Raw genomic sequence first — 22,651 nt, 5'->3', positions numbered from 1 at the left:
TCTGACTCTTTGAGAAGGGCCAATAGTAATACTCTCTTCCCTGCCCAGTTCTGAATTAATTGAGAAATAACTTGTAGAAAATCAATACATAATCTTTTCACTGATAAAAAAAAAAAAACAAACGTGACACTGGAGAATATATATTACAAATCTGAGCGAGCGAGATTCCTAATCCCGCGGCCCAGAGTTAGACAGATGCAATCCATTCGTCTGCTTCATGAGACTGAAGCTGCTTCCAGGTCCGTGCCAGCTCCGCCCCTGCCGACCTTGTCTCCCGGCACCCTGTTCTCAGGCTGTGTGTCCGGGTCTGTGACCCCAGCATAGTAAACCCATGCATCTTGCTCCCTGCGTTTCCAGAGCGACCACTCTGGTTTGCCCCTCCTCTCTGCCTGCTCCCTGTGCTACAACCAGAGTGGTCTTCCTGAAAACCGGATCTAATCACGTCACTCCACGGCTCCTAATCATCCAGAGGAAAAAGTGCCTTTCAGCTTAGCATGGCGTGTGGATCCGACGCCCACCTTGCCCAGAGCCCCTCACCTTCACCCACCCCAGCCGCATCTCCTGTGGTCGAGCCACACCAGGCTCCCTGGACACGCGTGCCCTTTCTTGCCTCATCCTCTTAGCACTTGTTATTCCCTCAGCCTGAACAAAACATCCCCTTTGGTCTGCCTTCCATATACAATCCTGTCCATCCTTTAAACTAAGCAAAGTTGGGGGCGCCTGGGTGGCTCAGTCGGTTGAGCGTCCGACTTCGGCTCAGGTCATGATCTCGCGGTCCGTGAGTTCGAGCCCCGCGTCGGGCTCTGGGCTGATGGCTCAGAGCCTGGAGCCTGTTTCCGATTCTGTGTCTCCCTCTCTCTGACCCTCCCCCGTTCATGCTTTGTCTCTCTCTGTCTCAAAAATAAATAAACGTTAAAAAAAAATTTTTAAAAAAATAAATAAACTAAGCAAAGTTGGGGGCGCCTGGGTGGCTCAGTCGGTTGAGTGTCCGACTTCGGCTCAGGTCATGATCTCGCGGTCCGCGAGTTCGAGCCCCGCGTCGGGCTCTGGGCTGATGGCTCAGAGCCTGGAGCCTGCTTCCGATTCTGTGTCTCCCTCTCTCTCTGACCCTCCCCCGTTCATGTTCTGTCTCTCTCTGTCTCAAAAATAAATAAAACTTAAAAAAAAAATTAAACTAAGCAAAGTTGGGGCGACTGAGTGTCTCAGTCGGTTAAACATCCAACTCCCGGTTTCATCTCAGGTCATGATCTCACTGTGCATGGGTTCAAGCCCCACAGCAGGCTCTGTGCTGAATGTGCAGAACCTGCTTGGGATTCTTTCTCTCTCCCTCTCTCTCTGCCCCTCACCTGCTTGTGCTCTCCCTCTCTCTCTCTCTCACAACAAATAAATATACTTTAAAAAATGTTTTTAAAAAAACTAAATAAAGTCTTTCTCCTCTGTGAAGGCTTCTCCTCACATTATTGGTCCTCTGATAATTAACTGGAATATAGCAGGCGCTCAAAAAAGGCTTACAGAATGGAGGCGATGTTGAAGGCAACTGGATGAATCCATGAACTTGTGACCCAACTAGATGATAAATTTTCTGCAGGCAGGAGCCATGCCCTATGCTTTTTCATCTCTTGCCAGAGACAAAAATGAGGAGAAAGACGAGGATGATGACAAGTCCACACACAACGAGAAGGACCGCCCTGAATCAGCAGCCCGCTTGGCCCTCATCTTTCTCCCGGATGTCCGGTACCTCTGAGAAAGCTCTCCAATCTCCCTGATCTGTTGAGAGAAGTACCTGATAACATGTCAGAGCAATGTTTTTGCAAATAGAAAATGCTCTCTGAACGGTTTCATCCCCGGGGGCAGTCCCTGGCTTTGAACGGAAGTGGCTGTCTAACCACTTTAGCAAAGACCTGTGTTCTGGAACACACCCAGGGCGATACCTTGTCATCTGCTAAAAGGCTTCGGAGCAAGAAAACATCCCCGGTGAGAGAAATATGGGCAACGTCAAAATTGCCGGCAGCGATGAAGCCCTGACTGCCACCCTCTCCCTGGACACGGTGTCTGGTTGAATCTTATTCTCCTGTTATTTGAGACACGGCTTAAGGATGGGGTCCCTGCAAGACAGAGTGCTCCTTTGTCTCTGTTGCTGGGGTGCTGGTCTCCCTATGGGCGGAGCTCTGCAATGTCCCCTGTGGCAAAGATCGGGGTCCGGCCCCAGGCCCCAGCTCCGACATTGACCAGCTGTACTGTATGATCCTGAAAAAAAATTATTCACGTCTCTGAGCCTCAGTTTCCCTTTTTATCTCCATGTCTCCAGAAGGCATCTCTGTTCTCTTCATCTTTCAAATCTATGCAATAAAATGTATTTCTTCCCCTTGGAGCACCGAGGTGACTCAATCAGTTAAGCCTCCGACCTCGGCTCAGGTCATGATCTCACCGTTCGGAGTTCAAGCCCCACATTGTGCTCTGTGCTCGCAGCTCAGAGCCTGGAGCCTGTTTCAGATTCCGTGATTCCCTCTCTCTCTCTCTCTCTCTGCCTCTTCCCCATTCATACTCTGTCTGTCTCTCTCTCTCTCAAAAATAAACTTTAAAAAAAAAATGTATTTCTTCCCCTCACTCACTCAGCTCTGGCTACACTGGCCTCTGTGCTGTTTCTAACACATTCCAAGCGCCTACCTCAGGACCTTAACGCTGGCTTTCTTTCTCCAGATAGCAAGGTGGCTTTCTCTTCATGGCCTTTCAATCTTTGCTGATCATTCTGCCAATAACTACAACCCACCCCAACTCCCTGGCACTTCCTGCCTCTTCTTCCTGGTTTATTTTTCTCCATAGTACTTGCCACCTTCTAAAATACTATGTCATTTGCTCACTTATCAGGCCTGCCTGTTTCCCACCTCCTACCCCATTACAGTGGAAGATCTAGAAGGCAGAGATTTGGTCATTCTGTTCACTGTTTAGAACAGTGCCTGGCACAGAGTAGGGGCTCGAAAATATCTGTTGAATGAGTAAATAATTTCAACACGTGTTTATTGAGCACCTACTATGTATCAGGCTCTGGGATGTAGAAATGAATAAGACAGCTCCTCAAGATGCTAAGCATCTGGTAAGAGAGACAAATAGGGGAATATATGTATGGTTCATAGCTCATCAATGAAACAGGTGCCGAAATGGGGGGGATGGTGGGATCAGGGGTAATTTAGAGGAAGAACTAGCTTGTTCTCTTGGGAGGAGGTAAAAGATAGAGGATTGTTGAAAGACTGACTTCTTCCCTGAGTTTGGAAGCATAAAAAGCATTTCCTAGGGTTGGAGGAGCAGGAAGGCTGTTCCAAGGCAGAAACTTTGTTTCAGAAAACACCAAAGGCAAGACTCTCATATGCTCAAAACTTCCCATCGTGAGCAGAAGTGTATGCCTCTTATCGTGTTCAATGGGTGTTGAATGAATAAAAGTGGCTCTAACAAAAAGAGATAAGCTAAGACATCTTCTAGTCGTACCACTCTATATGCCCAAGGTGCTATGGTATTACGCCAAAACCTTCTTCCCCACAAAAGAATCTCCCAACAGCCCAAAAAGAAATTCTGCCATTATAACCTTCTCTGAGGAAGAGATTCTTCTCAGAAGGCTCAGCGAAAATGCACATTTGCAGACGAAGCTGCTGTCTTGAGCTACCGAGACAGGTTGTTTTGTTAAATACTTGTGCTGGCATCTGGAAATAAGCAGCGTGCCGAGAAGATGTAGAGACGGGTATATCGTCGTGGAGACCGCCATGGCATAGAGTAAGGGTGGCAAACCAGTCTGCCCACCACCTGCTTTGCGTGGCCTACAAGCTAAGAAAGCTCTTGACATTCTTAGATGGTCGAGAGAGGGGAGGCAAGGGGAGGAATCCAAGGAAGAATACTATTTCACCACATGTGAAAATTACATACGGTTCACCTTTCCATTTCCATCGGTAGGGTTTTACGGGAACAGAGCACGCTCATTTGTTAACCTACAGTCCACGGCTACTCTCATATACAACAGCAGAGTTGAGTAGTTGCGACAGAGACGGTATACAGGCTAAAACATTTATCATCGGAAGACTTAGAAATGCATGGCTGCGAGCTTGTCTTTGGTAAATAACACTAGCCCAGAAGCTACCAAAGGTTAATAATCAGGGCAGACGAAGCTACCCCTCTATAGGCTCACTAGCAAGTTATTTGAAAGCAGAACTCAGACCAGAGGGTCTCTGTGATGGTTAATTTTATGCGTCGACTTGGCTAGGTCATGGTATCCAGGCATCTGGCCAAATATCAGTCTAAATGCTGTGAAGGTATTTTTTAGATGAGATTAACATTTAAGTCAGTAGACTTTGAGTCAAGAACCTCACACTCCTAGGGTGGGCCTCATGCAATCAGTTGAAGGCCTTAAGAGAAAACAGACTGAGATTCCCTAAGGAAGTGGGAATTCTGCCAGTAGACTGCCTTCAAACTCGGGATGCAACATCAACCCATCCCTGGGTCTCCAGCCTGCTGGCCTCCTCTGAATATTTTGTGTGAAAAAACAATAGAATGTATGTGCGTCCATATGTACGTGTGCATGTTGCGCACGCACGCACACACACACACACACACACACACACACACACCCTACTGTTCTGTTTCTCTAGAAAACACTGTTACAGTTTCCAAGAGGAAGTTTTTGAGCAGGAGGTGAGTCGCTCTTTTGTCTTCTCATAAGACCTATTGTTTCATTTTATGTAGATGCGATATCGGAAAATGAGGGAGAGGAAAGGATTTTTCAACAGAAAAAGAAGAAAAAGGAAAGGAAGAAAGTCACCAGTGGCCAAAAAGGCCCTGTGTCCGTTCAGCTCCTCTGAGAAACCGACATGGACAGGGAGTCAGCAGCGTGATAGACCTGTAGAGGGGATGATGTTGTCTGTGAGAGAGCTGTGGAGGGGACAGTGTTGTACACGAAAGGTAGAAGGAGCAGGAGTAGGCAGATAAAGGCTCCCAACCGTGATGCTGGTCTGACGTCTAGGAAGGGAGAGGGGAGACGAAAGAAAACTGCGTAGGGAGAGCTTCCCTGCAGTACAGCTCAGAACTTTTCACCCAGCCCAGTGGGAAGCTCCAGTGCAAAGACGGTCTGGAGAACTGTCCAGCCCTGGGCAGTCATGGCAGCCCTCGGAGCCCCACCTCGCTCAGGCAGTGGGTCCTGAGGGCCCCGCCACCAGCAGCTGACTGCGCCGCTCTGGGCGGTTCTCTCCTGAAGGGATATTTAAGCAGACTCCTACCTGGCTGCCTCAAGGCCTCACAGGGCTCTCTACTTGCATGGATGGTTGGAGAGGTTAAACAGAGAATGGACACTGAATCCACACTCTGTCGTTCTTCTTTATGGGTCCAAAATCTTACCCGACCAAATACTAAACTATTAATATACTTTTAGGAAAGGCACGTGGAACAAAAGCGTTGCCACATAATGTGAACTATTTCTGATATGATAATCATGGGGGACAGATGCTGTGGTTGCCCTAGCACCTCCTTGGAGACTCACATCTCTGTCATTCTCAGTATTGTTGTTCTGGTGGCACCGTCCACAGGGCTTCAAGAGGGCAGGTCTCCTCTGCCTGGAGGAGCAGGACAGTTCAGCCTCAGGCTGAGCAAGGAGTTGAGAGAGAAGATCATGATCATTGCCAGGAAAATCAAAGCCCTGTCGAGAAAACAGTCAAAAAGTAGGTGTTCCTGGGGCTCTGGGATCGTTGGCTGTATAGGCAAAGCAAGCATGGCGATATCTTGGCCATCATATGCCGAGGGACCCCCAGAACTGGGAAACAGTAAGGAGTGGGGCTGAGAGAGGCAGAGACCTAAGGCCAAACTAGCAACTTTTTACAGAAAGGGAGGCAAACCCGAGCTTATCACAAACAAGTTTTCATTGAAAACATGCATGTTTCCTCTGGAAGAAAACTGAAATCAGAAAGTAGGTTCTAGAAAGAGTAGTAAGCGAGGAAATTGGTCTTTTTAAAAAGTGGGCAAAGCTAAGCCAGCACTTACAAGTCAATAATAAATCAATTATTCGATTAAACCCAAGTAATTAATTTGGGATAAAAACAAGGTTGAATGTGAATAACGGACAATAGTAACATGGGAGTTCAAAGGAGGGACACTAGGGACACAGTAATCCAAGGTCCTTGCGTTTTCCAGGAGGAGTTTAGAGACATCGTTTAACATCAGACTTGTTTAGTTATGATGTATGTTAAAATTAAAGGAGACCAAAAAAAAAAAAAAAAAAACCTTCAGGTAACTAAAACACAGGAAAAGGGATGAAGGGAAGAAGCATAAAAAATGTCAAACAGAGAGCACAAAATAAAGTGATAGGACTAAATCCAAATATATCAATAACCTAAATAAATATAGACTAAACCCTCCAGTAAAAATAAAAGTAGTTATCGAGTCTGGGGCAGGAAGCATGTAAGATAAGTCTGGAATATATTCTTATACCAGAGAGCAAAGAAGTTATCAAAGATGACACGTGTCAGGTCAAAAGGATTATATAAATATAATAGCCCACTCAAGCGGCTCTCATCGTTCAAAGATGGGACAATTTGTGCATCAGTAAAAGGTAGTGACAGTCACTACAACTGAGGAAAATACAAAAACGATATTTGCATTTTCAAAACACATAAAGTATAATAGCAAATAGACCAGCCAATAAGTGCAATGGAGAGAAATACATCAAATATATCATGATGGTAACTTTTAAATGGTTATATTTAAGGAAATAAATTAATTTGTTCAAGCTAGTAAATGAAAGGAAGAAAATCAAACATTTATCCTGCCTTTCCTGTAGAAACAATACCTCAGGGCAACCAAATAATTGGGTAGGGAAATTTCTTCTTATGGAAGAATCTCAGATAATAAATGGGGAAAGGTTATGGAACTAGAATTATTTTAAAAAGGAAAATAGAATAGGGGTGCCTGGGTGACTCAGTCAGTCGAGCATCTGACTCAGGCTCAGGTCATGATCTCACTGCTCATGAGTTTGAGCCCCACTTCGGGCTCACTGCTATCAGGGCAGAGCCCGCTTTGGATCCTCTGTCCCCCCCTCTCTCTCTGTCCGTCCCCCACGTGCACTCTCTCTCTCAAAAATAAATAAACTTGGGGAAAAAAAGGAATATAGAATCACGATTTTGCAACTCTACTAAAGTAATGACTCTAGCACAAGGGTTGGCAAACTTTTCTTAGAAGGCCAACTAGTATGTATTTTAAGTTTCATGGGCCATAGAAGCTTTGTCACAACTACTCAGTTCTGCTGGTGTAGCTCAAAAGCAGATATAGATAAAACATAAACGAACAGGCATGGCTGTATTCCAATAAAACTTTATTTATAAAAACAGGAGCACTTGGGACTTGGCTCGCAGCGGTCGCCATAGTGCTCTGATCCCTGACCTAGAGAGTGACCATCAGCGTTCGCTAACAACATAAACAGAGCAACAATCGTACTGACCATCTTTTCAAACACAGTGCAGTTTATTGAAGAAAAATAGCAAAACCAAAAATATAGTTAGAAGTTAGAAAAATAGACTTGTAAAAATCTCAAAGATCAAAGAAGGAATCAAATGGAAATGAGAAAATATTTATAACGAAATGATAATAAAAACACTCTCCATCAAACACATGGAGTTTTCCAAACATGTCATTTAGAGGGGCATTATAGCTTTAAATAGTATATTAGAAAACAAGAAAGATTGGAAATCAATGAACTCAGCTTGCAAATATTTAGGGAAAGGACAACAGAATAAAAACCAAAGAAAACAGAAGAAAATACATAGCAAAGGCAAGAGGAGAAGTTAATAAATCAGAAACAAACATACGACAGAAGGAAAAGAAAGCCAAAAGCTGATTATTTGAGAAAAACAATAAAACAGACACAGCAGGAAAACCGGATGGCACCCACACTTGAAATAGGCTGAGTAGAAAGAAACCAAGAGATTTACCTTAAAAATGCTACAAATGCTACAAATGACAGATTGAAAAAGTTAGAGAGGAAACTAGTGTTTTAACTAACGACTGAAAATAATCGGGATTTATTCTGGAGGTTTACAGTCTCTTCTCCAGGTACTTGTGATACTTTGTGTTTTCTTCAGAATCCACTATTTTATACCTGATTTCTCCCTTGGAGTCTCCTTCTCCATTGAACCTGACCTCTCCTCTGATGTTGAATGTCGCTGAGGAAAAAGAAGCCAGTAGGTGGCAGTACCTCCTCACTCACGTCCCTGAATGTGCTAGCCCACCTGGCCTGTAGGCATTCTGTCACAAGCTCAAACCCTTGCCACCATGTTTAAATATGGCCTCTCACTAGTGTGACACCTTTTTCGTCTCCAGGTGTCTCCCACCAGGTCTTTTCCACACCACCACTGACTTCATTAACACACAACTGAACTAAACTGCAACCTCTTATCCTGACTGCCTGATTCCTGGTTGTTGTTGTTTTTCCCCAAATTCACCATGGCAACCATGGAGAACTTAATTTCAGAAGGAAGGAAGGAAGGAAGGAAGGAAGGAAGGAAGGAAGGACGGAAGGAAGGAAGGAAGGAGTAGGGAGAGAGGGAGGGAAGGAAGGAAGGAAAGAAGGAAAGAAGGAAGGAAGGAAGGAAGGAGGGAGGGAGGGAGGGAGGGAAGAAAGGAAGGAAGGAAGGAAGGAAGGAAGGAAGGAAGGAAGGAAGGAAGGAAGGAAAGAAGGAAAAGAGGAAGGAAGGAAGGAAGGAAAGAAGGAAGGAAAGAAGGAAGGAAAGAAGGAAGGAGGGAAGGAAGGAAGGGAGGGAGGAAAGAAACCTAACAATGCTCTCAAGCTCCAAAGCCATCCACAACTCCCTGTTGCCTCTCAGATGAAGACCAAGTGTTGTTGGCCATTCAAGCCTTTAGCTTCCCACTGGCATTTTGCCCTGCCCCCATCCTTGCCATCTAGGTCTTTCTGGGGATCCGGTTTTTGTATCATCTCCTCCTTTGTTCTTTAAGGACTGCTTTCTCAGGAATTCTCCTACATACCCGACATCTCCCTCAAACTCCCATGAACTTCCCTCTGTATAACAGATTTAGAGGTTTCACTTAAAAAATATTTTATAAAATGAGTGAATTCTCATGCAGCAAGTCATTATTCTTTCATCAAATATTTACTGAGCACTTGTACCTAACGACCTATATCAGAACATTTATAGCAGCCCTATTTATAATAACCAAAACCTATAAACAACCAAATGTCTTCCTACAGAAGATTGGACAAATAAATTGTGCTATAGAATGGAATGCTTGCTATACAGCAGTGAGAATAAATGAACATCCATAATAGGGGACGTACATATGACCTCATCCACAGAGGTGCAGGAAAAGGCCAAACTAAGCTGTAGTGTTAGAATCAGGACTGTGGTTACCATTGGTGAGGATGAGGGGAGGGGTTGGTGAGTGGAACAGGGCATTAGGGAGACTTCTGGAATAAGACGGCTGTGCTTCCTGATTCTGGTCACAGGGTGTGTTTCCTTTGAGAAAATTCATCAAGCTGCATACTTTATTTGCACACTTTTCTATATATGTTCGACTTCAGCAAAAAGTATACTGAAAAAAATAACAAGCACCCACTGCGTGCCATGCACAGGGTTAGAGATGCTGGGAACACAGAGATAGTAGGTCCCTCAAGGACCGGAAACGTCAGGTGAGCGAGCATGACAGACATTACAACACAGCGAGGCATGGATGAGAGAGGTAGGCATAGGGTGCAACCCATTCAACTCGTTAAACCTCACTTCCTTCATCTGTAAAATGGGAATCATATTTCCTACCCAAATGATGACTTAACGTGGGCATGTCCCACAGTGTCTGGTGATGTGGTCTGAAGTGTGGGGGTTCGGAGCTGATGGCCAAAAAAAGAATTCTTGAGCCGTCTTCAGTGCAAAAGGGTGGTTTTATCCAAGCGCGGGGACAGGACCCCGAAGCAGAAAGAGCGGCCCTGGGATTGTGAAAGAGCAATTGATTATATACTTCAGGGCTGGGGGAGGTGAAGACTGGGGAAGTTTCCAAAAGGATTTTCATATGCTAAAGAAACTCACAGGATCCTGGGGGCTGAGCTATTGTCAAGCTAAGGTTGTTTTTCCCTCTAGCAAAACATTAACATTAAAATAGTTAGGAGTTCCTGGAGGAATGTTTCACTCTTCGACCTCAAGTACTTGTCAATGGGCTGCGGGTTATAAGGAAATTTAATTATATCTACATTTCCTCTTTGCCTTTGTTCCCCACATCCTCTGGGGCATAGTAGGTGCTCAATAAATGGTATTCGAATTTGATTCTCAACACAATTAGTCAAGGAAAGCCCTACAAACAGCAGCTTCTCACACTGTCCCCATCGCCATTCACACGTAAGCACACACACTCAGGCACACATAAACACCACACACACACACACACACACACACACACACACACACATACAAACACGCTACTCATCATGGCTTCTTGGATTAAGACAGCAGAAGAAAATATATATTAAACTTCAAAGGTGCTTGTGGTCACTTTCTTTCGTTTCTGTAAGTGTCTGGGTTCCCGTGCCCGCTTATCTGCAGCGGCCTAAACTGCCCTCAGTCAGAAGGAACCACAATTTCCTCTGCTGCCTGGTACCCAGTGACAGCCCTAAGGGCCCCCAAAAAAGTCCCTCGGGGGTAAATGGCCTGTGCCCTGAGGTGCGTGGCTAAGAAATGAATGGCTTCATTTCCGGCACTTTCTTTCTCTCACCAGGATCGAGGAGATTTTCAACCTGAATTAAAACAATCTTCCAGGGGCGCCTGGGTGGCTCAGTCAGTTGAGCGGCCGACTTCGGCTCGGGTCATGATTTCGCGGTCCGTGAGTTCGAGCCCCACGTTGGGCTCTGTGCTGACCTCAGAGCCTGGAGCCTGTTTCAGATTCTGTGTCTCCCTCTCTCTGACCCTCCCCGTTCATGCTCTGTCTCTGTCTCAAAAATAAATAAACGTTAAAAAAAAAACAATAATCTTCCAAGATCTGCCTGTGTTTAGAAAGGAACGGGCAACAGGGATGGACCATGCTGGGTTTGTAGCTGTGGTTCGGGCTGGTTTCATTTGAAAGCAGCCCCATGAGGTCTGGTGGTGAAAACGGACAGCACCCTCGTGGGCAGATTGCAGGGCTGTGGCACGATCGCGAACAGGTCCCCAAAGTGGTGGTCCGTGATGTGGTTTTGGGGTGGTTGGTGGGGGGTTGGAGCCCACGGCCAAGAATTCTTGATTAAAGCACAGGAACAGCCCCCCCCCCCGCACCCACCCCCATCCCCACCCCCATCCCCACCGTGTGCAGAAAGAGCGGCACTGAGGTTGTGACGAGTAACTGATCATATACTACGGAGTTGGGGGTGGTGAGGTTTCCGAAGGGACTTTCGTATGCTAAAGAGGGCTCACAGTATACTGGAAGCCTAGCTATTGTCAAGCTAAGATTGTTTTGTTTTGTTTTTTTCTCTAGGAAAGCATTAGGTTAAGAGAGTGGGGAGTTCTTGGAGGAATGTTTTACTCTGCCTGCCTCAAGTGGTTGTCAATGCGCTGCAGGATGTAAGGAAATTGAACTTTACCTGCCATTTCCTTCTTGCCTTTGTTCCCCACATCAGCATGCAGGGGAGGGTGATGTTAGGGCTCCGGGAATCTAAGTCTATAGGTTTATGGAAACTAGGCTATTGATAAGATTGCCTTTTTCCTGTAATTTACTAAGACATTTGTAAACTGATGGAGACTCAAGGTCCCGCATGACTGCGATCTCTATCAGTTAACCATTGGTTTTGCCTTTCCTTTGTTCTTGGGCAGGCAGGAGCGCCTGAGGAAAACCACACACAGCCCATGTGGCGGGGGCGGGGCACTGCAGGGTGTCAGTTTGCCTTCTGCTCCCTCATCACTCGGGATGCAGGGCACTCCTTCCTGATGCCACCTGCCACCTGTCATTCCTCACCTGGAGATGTGAATGTGAGTCATCAGTCATCGATAAGTCATGGAATATGAGTCACTGGTGGAAGGAAATGCATTACAGCAAGTCAGAAGCCGGGATGGCACCTTAACCTCTCAGGTTCCCTCTCCAAGATCTCTCTCAAACCCCACACCTTCTTACCATCTCGCTTGCCAAAACCTAAGCCCCCATCACCGCTGGGCCATACCTGCGAGACCTCCTCACCTGTCTCCCTGATTCCTTCTTGCCCTGTCAGCTACACCAACTTCCCCTCGTCCCCTCAAACCCACCAAGCTCCTTTCAGACTTGGCAGTTTGCCCTTCCTGGAACATTCCATGCCCCTTCTTCACCTGGCTCAACCTGCTCATGCCTCAGATCTGTGTTCCAACATCACCTTCCTAGAGTTCTCACTGACCCATCCCAATCTAAAGTAGATCCCTGACCCTCCATTTTCTCCATGAAGAACCAGCATAGCTGGTTAGTACCTCCTGATCTGTTACTTGTTTGCATATCTGTCTCATTCACTGCTCGACTGGAGACTTTATTCACCCCTCTATTCTCAGGCCCTGGCAATGCTGCTTCAAATATAGTAGGTACTTGATAATGTTGGATCGGTTGGAGTTTTGGTTGATGGATGAGTCTCTGTAAGGGGAACATTGCCAGGCAACTTTAAACTGGAGAAAAGAAAGGCTTTTCCTTCGTTAGGGAAAGAGGGTTGGGAAACACTAGGAGAATCATGCCGCTTTTTACAGCTAAAAGTTATGGATAGCCACATGGTAAAGCACAGAACCAGACAGACCTCTTCCCGCCTCACGCTATCTACGTGATCTTCAGAAAGTGACTTAACATCTCGGAGCCTTAGTTCCTTTCTGACAATTGGGGGGAAAATACATTTTTTTGAGTTATTGGTAGGACCAGATGAAATAAGGAATAGGAGAGTATTTTATAAAATCGTAAAGCACTGGAGAGTTCACGGGGCCTGAGTTAAGGCAGCAACAGGGGAAGCAGAAAGTAATGGAAGTGTGCGATGTGTGTTCAGGATGGATTTCCCACACGTATCCATACATAGGCACTGCGCTGTGTTGACCCGTGTTCCCCTTAAATTCACATCCACCATGAACCTGTGAGCATGATCTTATTTGGAAATGGGGTCTGTGTAGACGTAATCAAGTTAAGATGAGGTCATGCCGAATTAGGGTGGGCCTTAGTCCACATCAGTCCACAACCACCTAACGATTGGTGTGTTTATGAAAAGAAGGCAATCTGGACAGAGATGCAGAGGAGAAGAGCATGTGAAAAGAGAGGCAGAGAGTAGAGTGATGCATCCACAGGCAAAGAAATGCCAAGGACTGCTGGAAAGCCGCCAGTAGCTGGAAAGAGGCAAAAAAGGATGCTCTCCTAACGTCTTCAGAGAGAGCATGAGCCAGCCCACACTTTGATTTTGGACTTCCACCTTCCAGAACTGTGAGAGAATGACTTTCCGCTGTTTTAAGGTACCTACTTTGTGGTGCTTTAACAAAGCACCGAAGACACTAATACACACACACTCGGCAATTTGCCATGTTGAATACCTACTGGTGGCCTGTGGACCCCACCTTTGTCCTGGTAAGTGAGCCCTTGTAACCAGGGAAACAGCCCTAGTACTTAGCCTTAAAAAGCTACCAGGGAGATTTCTCAGCCAAAGATAAAGAACAAAGATGAATTGTTCCTTTTGAACTCCTTGCTCCTCGGATGACACTTGTCAATCTCAACGCCCCAGTTCCCTGCCTGCATATAACATCAGCCAAGATTATAGCAGCACCAGACAACTCCAGCTTTCCCTGCTGCTCAAGATTGAACCAACATCTGGCTCACCGTCCTCCTTACTTTGTCTCATTGGGGAAACAACTCCATCACCAGTTCAAACTGTCCGGGGAATGATTCTTTTTTTGCAGCCCTACGTAAGCAGATTGTATACAAATGACCCATAAATAGAACCTGGCCAGACATCTTGGATCAGGGGTGCCACACATCACCTTTCCAACAGGATACCAGACAATGATTTCCCTTTTATGATTGCATGTTAAGACCGGAGCTAGAATAGCAGTCAACACATAGCAGTGACGGAGGGAAATCCTAACTCATCCACTAAGCCCACAGCTGGGTCTGCGTCTTCTTCTGACGTGTCCGAGAAGATGCCTTTTCCCTCTATCTGCTGACCATGAGAAGCCATTCTTCCCTAAATATTTCCAGACCCTTGATGCTTACATCTCCCCACCAAAGTGGAATGAGTTTCCTGGTCCATGAACAGTATGGCCATTGGTCCACATTTCTCAATGGGGAGTAGTTAATCCCTCAAAGGGTCACTGGTCTCTTTCTCCTTCTCTACCCAGACAGATGGGTATCACTGACCTGAGAAAGTGTGTCTGCTCTGCGGATGTGCCCTGGGGAGACGGAACCGTGGACAGGGGGTAAGCGAGCCCATCTGGCTCTCAGTAGAGCTTCTAAGAAAAGTTGCATTTTAGTCTCCACATCTTCGTCATTTTATGATTTTTCAGATGGTTCAGAACATGGGTGGTGAAGAGAGGTGCTATTTGGGGGGCCTCCCAATGACGCTGAGATACATTTGCTTCTCATTATTCAGGGTAGTTATATGATAGATATGTGCTGTAACGTCATCGCAAACACTGAAGTAGCAAATACTAAACCACTGCTCTTAGGGAACACACACACACACACACACACACACACACACACACACACACACACCCCACCTAGATTATAACCTTAAATCCTAAAAACAACTCATCCTGGCAGATTCAATTATTTTGAGAAAACAAGGTTCAGAAGTGTTCAGTGACTTGCCTGAGGCCTCCACACGAACAGGGGCCAGAGCTGGGATCTAACCCCGTCCAACTGGCCTGTATCAGAGCCCTGTCCGCTCCATCCTGCCTCCATCCTCTGCCCACCTGTGCGCCAGAGCTCAAATACGAAGGCAGAGTGCTGCACTGTTCCACCTCAGCTGGGAAGATACGCATCGGGCAACTCAAAGCTTTTGCTGCTCAGGGCATGTCCACAAATGACTGAAAGTGCCAGAAGTATTGCTTTGGGGGTTAAAAATGAATTCTAGCAAGCGGATGAATCCACATATATAGGATCTGTCAATAATGAAGATCAGCTGTATGTATTGTGTTATTGCTCCAAATTATTCACTGTCTTCACGGTAAGGGGATTATACATCCTTGTCCCCTACCTCCCTGGGGGTGAGGGAGTATATGCCCCTGCCCATTGTCATCAGGCCTTAGCTGTATGACTCACTTTGTCCAGTGCAATGCAAGTGGCAGTGGTATATGCCAATCTCAGGAGAACCTCTAAAGCCAATTCATGGTTTGAAACGTCTACTTTCTTGTTCTTTTTTTCTCTTCCAAGAGAACAGCATGTCCCAAATGAGGCTGCTCCTTCTGCCTGGATCCTGGGATAAAGAAGACACGTGGATGTCAGCTGACCCGTAATGGAAGTGAGAACTATCCCCTCTGGGTCTGTAAACCATTAAGATTTGAGGTTTGAAACTGTAGCCTAGGAGCACCTGGGTGGCTCAGTTGGTTGAGCTTCTCTCTTGATTTCAGTTCAGGTGGTGATCTCATAGTTTGTGGGATCAAGCCCCGCATTTGGCTCTGTGCTCATAGCACAGAGCCTGCTTGGGATTCTCTCTTTTCCTCTTTCTCTGCCCCTCCCCACCTGGTGAACACACAAATGCACGCTCTCTCTCTCTCTCTCTCTCTCTCTCTCTCTCGCTCTCTCTCAAAATAAATAAATAAACATTAAAAAAAGAAACTTTAGACTAACCAAGCAAAAGCTAATAGACCCCAGTGTGATGCATACAGCCTGCTGTTACCTTATGCTGTTGGTTTAAACTAGTAATTCTCTTCTGTTTAAATTGTGGCTGTTTGGAACTTTCCTTCCGGCTTTGTACAAACCCATAAAGAGGAAAAGTCAACCCCATGCTCTGAAGGTCAGAGAATGGGTCAAAACAGGGAGCAGGACTTAATCCCCCAGTTATCTGGCAGGAGACATATGCCACAATGGGATTCAATGTGCAAGAGGTTCATTACAGGGAAAGATAGAAGGGGTCAGGAATGGAGAAGCCTGATAGAGTTTTCAGACAGGGAGGCACATCTGAAACCTCCGAAGGGAGACAGCAAAGGAAGGGGTGGGGAGGAGAAGCCTCAAACTGCAGCTCAAGATGGCCAACCAGGGAGATAAGACCATCAGAGGCAGGCCCAGTCACTGGCTGGGAGCAGCCTGGAGGAAGCAGGGCCTCAGTGCTCATGGGATGGTGACTGCAGGCTGTCAGTCAACGGTGCTTCCCAAGGCAGGGTCTCTTGAAGAAAATCTGAGCAGGGGGTCTCCAGGGCCACCATATTGGAAAGGTTAGAAGAAAAGGCCTGTGCTCTTGAGGGCCCAGATGGATGGGGAAAGGGACACAGATGAGGGATAGATTAGAAATAAAATCCAGGCAGGTGTCCCCATAGCTCTTACTGGCCACTTCTAACATATGTAATAGACTCAGCATCTAGAATATACTTCTATTTCTATAAAACATTTGAGAACCGTATCATTCCATTACCCATACAAGCAAATATGAAGGGACAACTGCTCTATCAGAATGGAGGAGCCATAAGGTGAAGCCACTCACAGTTCCACAGCAAGTCCAGGCAGACCCAGAATTCAGACAATGTCCATGTAACCCCAACACCGTCACTGTTTCCTTCCCAGGAGACTTACACAGATTCTCCAACCCAAACATCATGAACTTGACTGCTTCTGTCCATGCTTACCCATTTTCCCCCAACACGGAGGATGTGTCCGGTGGAATCCATATAGGGTCACGATACATACCTATTTCCACCTCGTTTCCCCTAAGTCAATGACACCCAGGCAAGGGGAGGGCCATGCTCGGGGCTGCACCAGCAAATGGAGACAAGACCCTAGAATTTCCAAGTCTATCCGGGATTACCATGAGAAAGTGGACGCCTGTTGTTGAGACTCTGCTGGCGCTATGGTGTTCGTGTTTCCTGAGCATCTACTACGTGTCAATCATTGCCTTAGCCCTAGAATTTGGTTGAAAACAGTCACGGAAGATCCCGTCTTCTCAGAACTAACTGCTTCCAAGCCTTCCCAGGTGTGGCTTAGAAGCGCAGCTCCAGGATTTCCTGGTTTGGTTCTAAATCCACAGAAGTAAGAACACAGCCTTTCCCTGCTGTGTGCGAGCTCGTGATGTTTTTTCTTATGTCGGTGAGGTCAATTACCCTCCCGCAGTTTTATAGTAAAGCTTTTCAAGACTCTCCAGTCACTGTTCTTATTAATTACTGTATCAGCTGTTTTACATACCCTAATTATCTCCCCATGGCACAGACAATGGCCTTTCTTAAGATTTTTTTTTCTCACTCTTTCTGGTAAAAATAGAAAATATGAATATGTATGTATTTTTTTAAGCTTTTTCAGAATTTAAACGCAACATGAGTGCCATCTGCTGGCTAAAACGAGAAACACCTGCACAGATTCCTGTAGTTTCCATGTTGAAAATCCTACTACTAATAAAACTAATGGTAAGAAAAATCACGATATATCTCAAAAATAGTATTTTAAAATACCATTTAGGGGGCGCCTGGATGGCTCGGTCGGTGAAGCATCCGACTTCGGCTCAGGTCATGATTTCACAGTTCATGAGTTCAAGCCCTGCATTGGGCTCTCTGCTGACAGCTTGGAGCCTGGAGCCTGCTTCGGATTCTGTATCTCCGTCTCTCTCTTTCTGCCCATCCCCAGCTCATGATCTGTCTCTCTCTGCCTCTCAAAAATGAATACATGTTAAAAAAATGTTTTAATTAATAAAATAAAATACCATGTAGGTATGCAAGGCATTCCTCAGCTACATGCCTGACTCCTCGTAGCATAATGAATTACTCTAAAATATTTGTCATATCATCGCTAACACTCAGTAAGGACTTAGTATGTACATGTTATCTCATTAAATCTTCACTGCAGCCGTATTTGTTGGGTTCCATTGCTCTCCACATTTTAAAGATTAGGAAAAGAAAGCACAGAGAGGGAAGTGACGTGCCCGGGAAGTAAGGGGCACAGGCAAGATTTGAGCCCCCGTGGGCCTGCCTTCTATTGGGTCCCAGTGTTGTAGAATAAGCTTAACCCAAGCAAACAGCACTGTATTTCAAGTACCTACAGTGAGTCACAGTTTGCAAAACTCACCCAGGTACACGACCTTGTGCGGTTCCCTCCGCCACCTCGTCAGAGAGGCTGTGTCATGCTCCCGTGTTACAGATGAGGAAGCTCTTGGCAGGAGGTTGAGTCCCACCCAAGGGTCACGCTCAGAGGAGACACAGGACCTGGACGGGGATCTGCTGACTGAACCCCGGGTTATGTCCACCACGAGATGCTTCTGTTTCACCCCTCAGCATCTTAATCAGATTCCCTTTCCCCTCCGGAGAGTCTCAGAGGACAGATTTTTAAAGTTTTTTGCTTCCTGAAAGTTCCCCGGAGCAGGAGTTCCAACGACTGGAGTAGAAGTCCACCAGAAGGAGGGCCCTTCCTGCGAGTTCCCCAAACTCCTCCTTAAAAAAAAATTGTTTATTTTTGAGAGTAAGAGCACATGAGTAGGGGAGGGACAGAGAGAGAGGGAGACAGAGGATCTGAAGCAGGCTCCATGCTGACAGCAGAGAGCTCCATGTGAGGCTCGAACTCATGAACCGAACTCACAGACCATGAGATCACGACCTGAGCTAAAGTCCGATGCTTAACCTTAACTGAGGGAGCCACCCAGGGCCCCCCACCCTGCACGCCTTCTTCTGTACTGCACAGCCATGCCCTCCTGGCTCTCCAGTCCCCGCCAGGGCAAAGGAACCGCTCAGACCCTCACCCTACAGGCAGGCCTCTCTCTCTCCTCTCTCTCTCTCTCTCTCTCTCCCTAGCACTGACTGATTCAGGGGTTAGCTTTTCCCAAGTCCCCAGAAATAGCAGGTATCCCATGACTAACCCTTCTCTGTGCCTCCCGAACAGCACTTTGCACACCTTGCCGGTGACTCCCTGATGTCCAGGTGACTGAAGTGTTCAGACTGAGTGACAGAAGTGGAGGAATCCCCAGACAACAGCCATTGAGAGTCTGGCAGGCAGGGTCAGGGCGCAGCTCCGCCCTTCACAGCCAGTTAGTTAGGCTCTTTAATCTTCAGTTTCCTCGCCTCGCAGATGAGGATAATAATCCCAAGCTCAGGAAAACTCGGTGAGAATTAAAGGTACAGCACACTTGGATGTGCCTCATCAAATATCACACCGTTTTGTGTGCCAGAGAAAGCCCTTCCAGAGCCATAGGGCTTTGAGAACTGCAAATTCTTCCAAAGATCACGAAGCCAGCTGGAAACAGAGAGATGTAGAGACTGTCATGGGCTATAAGAATGTGCATTGTTACCGTTTTTAGACAGGAAGAGTGGGGGTTCCACAACAACTCCTCAATTCCACAGTCTATCGAGTGCTTCTGAGCTCCAGGCACCATGTGGGGGAAGGGGAGGGTATTCAGAATGCCCCACGGCCCTGGGCTTAAGGCAGTCACCCCTCAGCAGGAAGACCGTCCTCCTTCTGCTTCTCTTAAGCCGACACAACAAAGATCACTGCATATCTGCAAAAAAGGCCACCTCCAGCTCTGCAGGGGAAGCATCAGCTTCCCTTGGTGCATCAGCAACGATAGAGCATTAAAACACCTCTCAGACCGGTCAGAGTGGTTAAAATGAACACATCAGGAGACTATAGATGCTGGCGAGGTTGTGGAGAAAAGGGAACCCTCTTGCACTGTTGGTGGGAATGCAAATTGGTGCGGCCGCTCTGGAAAACAGTGTGGAGGTTCCTCAAAAAATTAAAAATAGACCTACCCTACGACCCAGCAATAGCACTGCTAGGAATTGACCCAAGGGATACAGGAGTGCTGATGCAGAGGGGCACTTGTACCCCAATGTTTATAGCAGCACTCTCAACAATAGCCAAATTATGGAAAGAGCCTAAATGTCCATCAACTGACGCATGGATAAGATGTGGTTTATATATTCAATGGAATACTACTTGGCAATGAGAAAATAAAATCATGCCATTTGCAGCAGCATGGATAGAACTGGAGGGTATTATGCTAAGTGAAATAAGTCAGTCAGAGAAGGACAGATGCTATAGTTTTCACTCATGTGTGGATCTTGAGAAACTTAACAGAACACCATGGGGAGGGGAAGGGGAAAAAAATAGTTACAGAGCGGGAGGGAGGCAAACCATAAGAGACTCTTAAATACAGAGAACAAACTGAGGGTTAATGGGGGGTGGGAGTGCAGGGAAAGTGGGTGATGGGTATTGAGGAGGGCACTTACTGGGATGAGCACTAGGTGTTGTATGTAAGCCAATTTGACAATAAATTATATTTTAAAATAAATAAATAAATAAATAAATAAATAAAACACCTCTCAGTTCCTCTGTGTCACTTGAATGCTTGTGTCCTTGAACATGCTACTTATCTCATCTACATACGATATCTGCTCAGATAATAAATGTAAATTATATCTGAACGGCAAAGTGCCAAGCAAATATTGTGGCAAAGACCTCTACTATGTCTTAATGTCATTGTCCCCCTTTTCCATAGCTGGGAACATGACTGCTCAAAAGACTACACTTCCCAGACTTCTGTGCAGTTAAGTGTGGTCATGTGACCAAGTTCTGCCGGTGGAGTGTGAACAAAGTGTCATGAGATAGATTCCGGGGAGGTTCCTTAGAGACAGCTGGTCCACCCACTCTGCCCCTCCTTCCCACCATCCCTCGGGCTGGGTTTAGAACGTAGATATGACTATGGAAGCTGTCTTGGGCCACGAAGACAGTGGCTAAACCCTGAGAGTCAGGGGGAAGCTTTGAATGGCCACAGCCCCAAGGACTTTATGGAAAGAATGATCACAGCTGTCCTGGAATGGATTCTCTATGGATGCTTACTTAAAAGAAAAAAATAAATACCTATTTAAACCACTGTCAATTTTGAGTTTTCCATCATCCACAGCTTAATCGAATTCTAACTGATGTAAGTATAGTTGGCTGTCGTGACTTACCAGGCCAGAATAGCCTTTCTAACAATGGGCATTGTACAACAGAGTAAGATGGATGAGTAAGAAGGTCAGCACCTGCCACAAATAATACCCAAGGAATTACCAGGCAAATTTCTGCTAAGGTTATCATAGAACAGAATCTTCCACCATCTGGGTTCTAAGGCCCAGGAGTCCAGCGGGCATGAGACTAATGTTCATGGTGGGATTCATGACAGTAATCAACCATATCATGAATAATTCACGCCCACTATATTGCCATAACTCCTACCATGGGCCAGGTGCTTAGCGGAGCTAAGACGGGGTCCCTGCCCTCAAGTGGCTCAGTCTGGTGAGCACAATTGATAGCAACACAGTGGGGTCTGTGCTATAACAGATTTTTGAGGTGCCGTGGAAACCTGGGAGTAGAGATATATGGTATCTCTGGTAGGGAGCCAAAGGGAAATCAGGGGAGTTTTTGCACAGGAGGCTTTTGAGCTTGGTCTTAATGTATCGATGAGAATTATCCGGAAAAAGAAGATTGAAGAAAGCATCTCAAGCAAAGCACACGGTGCAGAGGCAAGAAGGTGTTGGTTGAAACCCCGGGTAAGGATCCGTCTGGGCCCATCTGCTGCAAACCACAGGGCAGCGCCTGGGGGGAGCCATCGCCCCAGGAGAACACTGCCGGCCTTCAGGACAAAGCAGCAACCCCAGGTTTCACTTTCCAGGGTGACTCAGAGGATGACGTAGGACTGCTGTGGGCTCCCCAGTGGTTTTTCACAGGGGCAGTTTCTGCATTTGGGGTCATTGCTGGTGAGTAATGAGACAGACGGGCTTTACAGACAGAAAGTGAGAAAATATCCACAGGCTCAAAGCAGGAAGAGGGAGAGGCGGCTCAAGCAAAAGGGAAGTAAGTGTTATTAATTCCAGTTTTTAGAGACAACACGAGGTCCAAGCTTGCTGCCTCCTTGCTCGCCCCCAAAATGAATGGAGAATCTCAATTCCCCTGCTATGTCAACCCCAGAGGTCACATAGAATGTTCATAGCACCCCCCTCCCACCCCCAAGATGTTCCCGTCTTTTCTTCTACATCAGAACTGAAACGTCCCCTTCTTCAGCGTATTTGGACACAGCTTTGCAGTCTCTGAGAGTTGTCCCTGCCCTGCCCTGCCCCCTGGGAGCTGCCTTCCAGAAATCCAGGACCCAACTCACCTCTTCTAGACCTGCTCGCCCACTCAGCACGTGGTCTGGCTGGAATTTGGCTAAGTCCCCATGTAGAAACGGTCTAGGTAATAAGAAGGATGATGTTTGGAGAAACCAAACACGCCTCCCTCACATACAATCTTATGTGAGGATTCTCCCAACAACATTTGTGGAAGGCAGGCATGTTTATCTACCCGGCTCAGATGAGATACTGAGGTTTGCCCTAATTGGACCAAGGCTTATACCGAGTCCGTGTCCCCCTTGTCCTGCTTTGCTCAGGAGGAGGTGTCTATTCCTGACCCCAAAAGTCCCACTTTTGCATGGCATGTGTGACTGTCAGCCTCCCAGCTGACACCACCCTCCCTGTGCTGGGGGCCACCGGAGATACCAAGAAACAGGAAGTGCTGCCCC

At 46.5% G+C, this 22,651-nt stretch overlaps 1 long non-coding RNA gene across 2 annotated transcripts in view; it reads right to left on the bottom strand.

Moving 5' to 3' along the window:
• The window catches only part of LOC109273151 (uncharacterized), a 44,796-nt gene that overhangs the window by 4,518 nt on the left and 17,627 nt on the right, over positions 1-22,651 (bottom strand). Inside the window, exon 1 of one of the 2 annotated variants that reach the window (XR_002082857.2) lies at positions 5,519-5,668. The exons of the other annotated variant lie outside the window; for it this stretch is intronic. This is a non-coding gene — a long non-coding RNA (uncharacterized LOC109273151). Of the gene's footprint in view, positions 1-5,518; positions 5,669-22,651 lie in introns of those variants that run through there. 2 annotated transcript variants of the gene reach the window in all.

The sequence above is a fragment of the Panthera pardus genome, unplaced genomic scaffold (genome assembly GCF_024362965.1).
Source record: "Panthera pardus isolate Hobbes unplaced genomic scaffold, ASM2436296v1 HiC_scaffold_7, whole genome shotgun sequence".
Lineage (NCBI taxonomy): Eukaryota > Metazoa > Chordata > Mammalia > Carnivora > Felidae > Panthera > Panthera pardus.
This window is presented reverse-complemented; position numbering and strand designations above follow the sequence as displayed.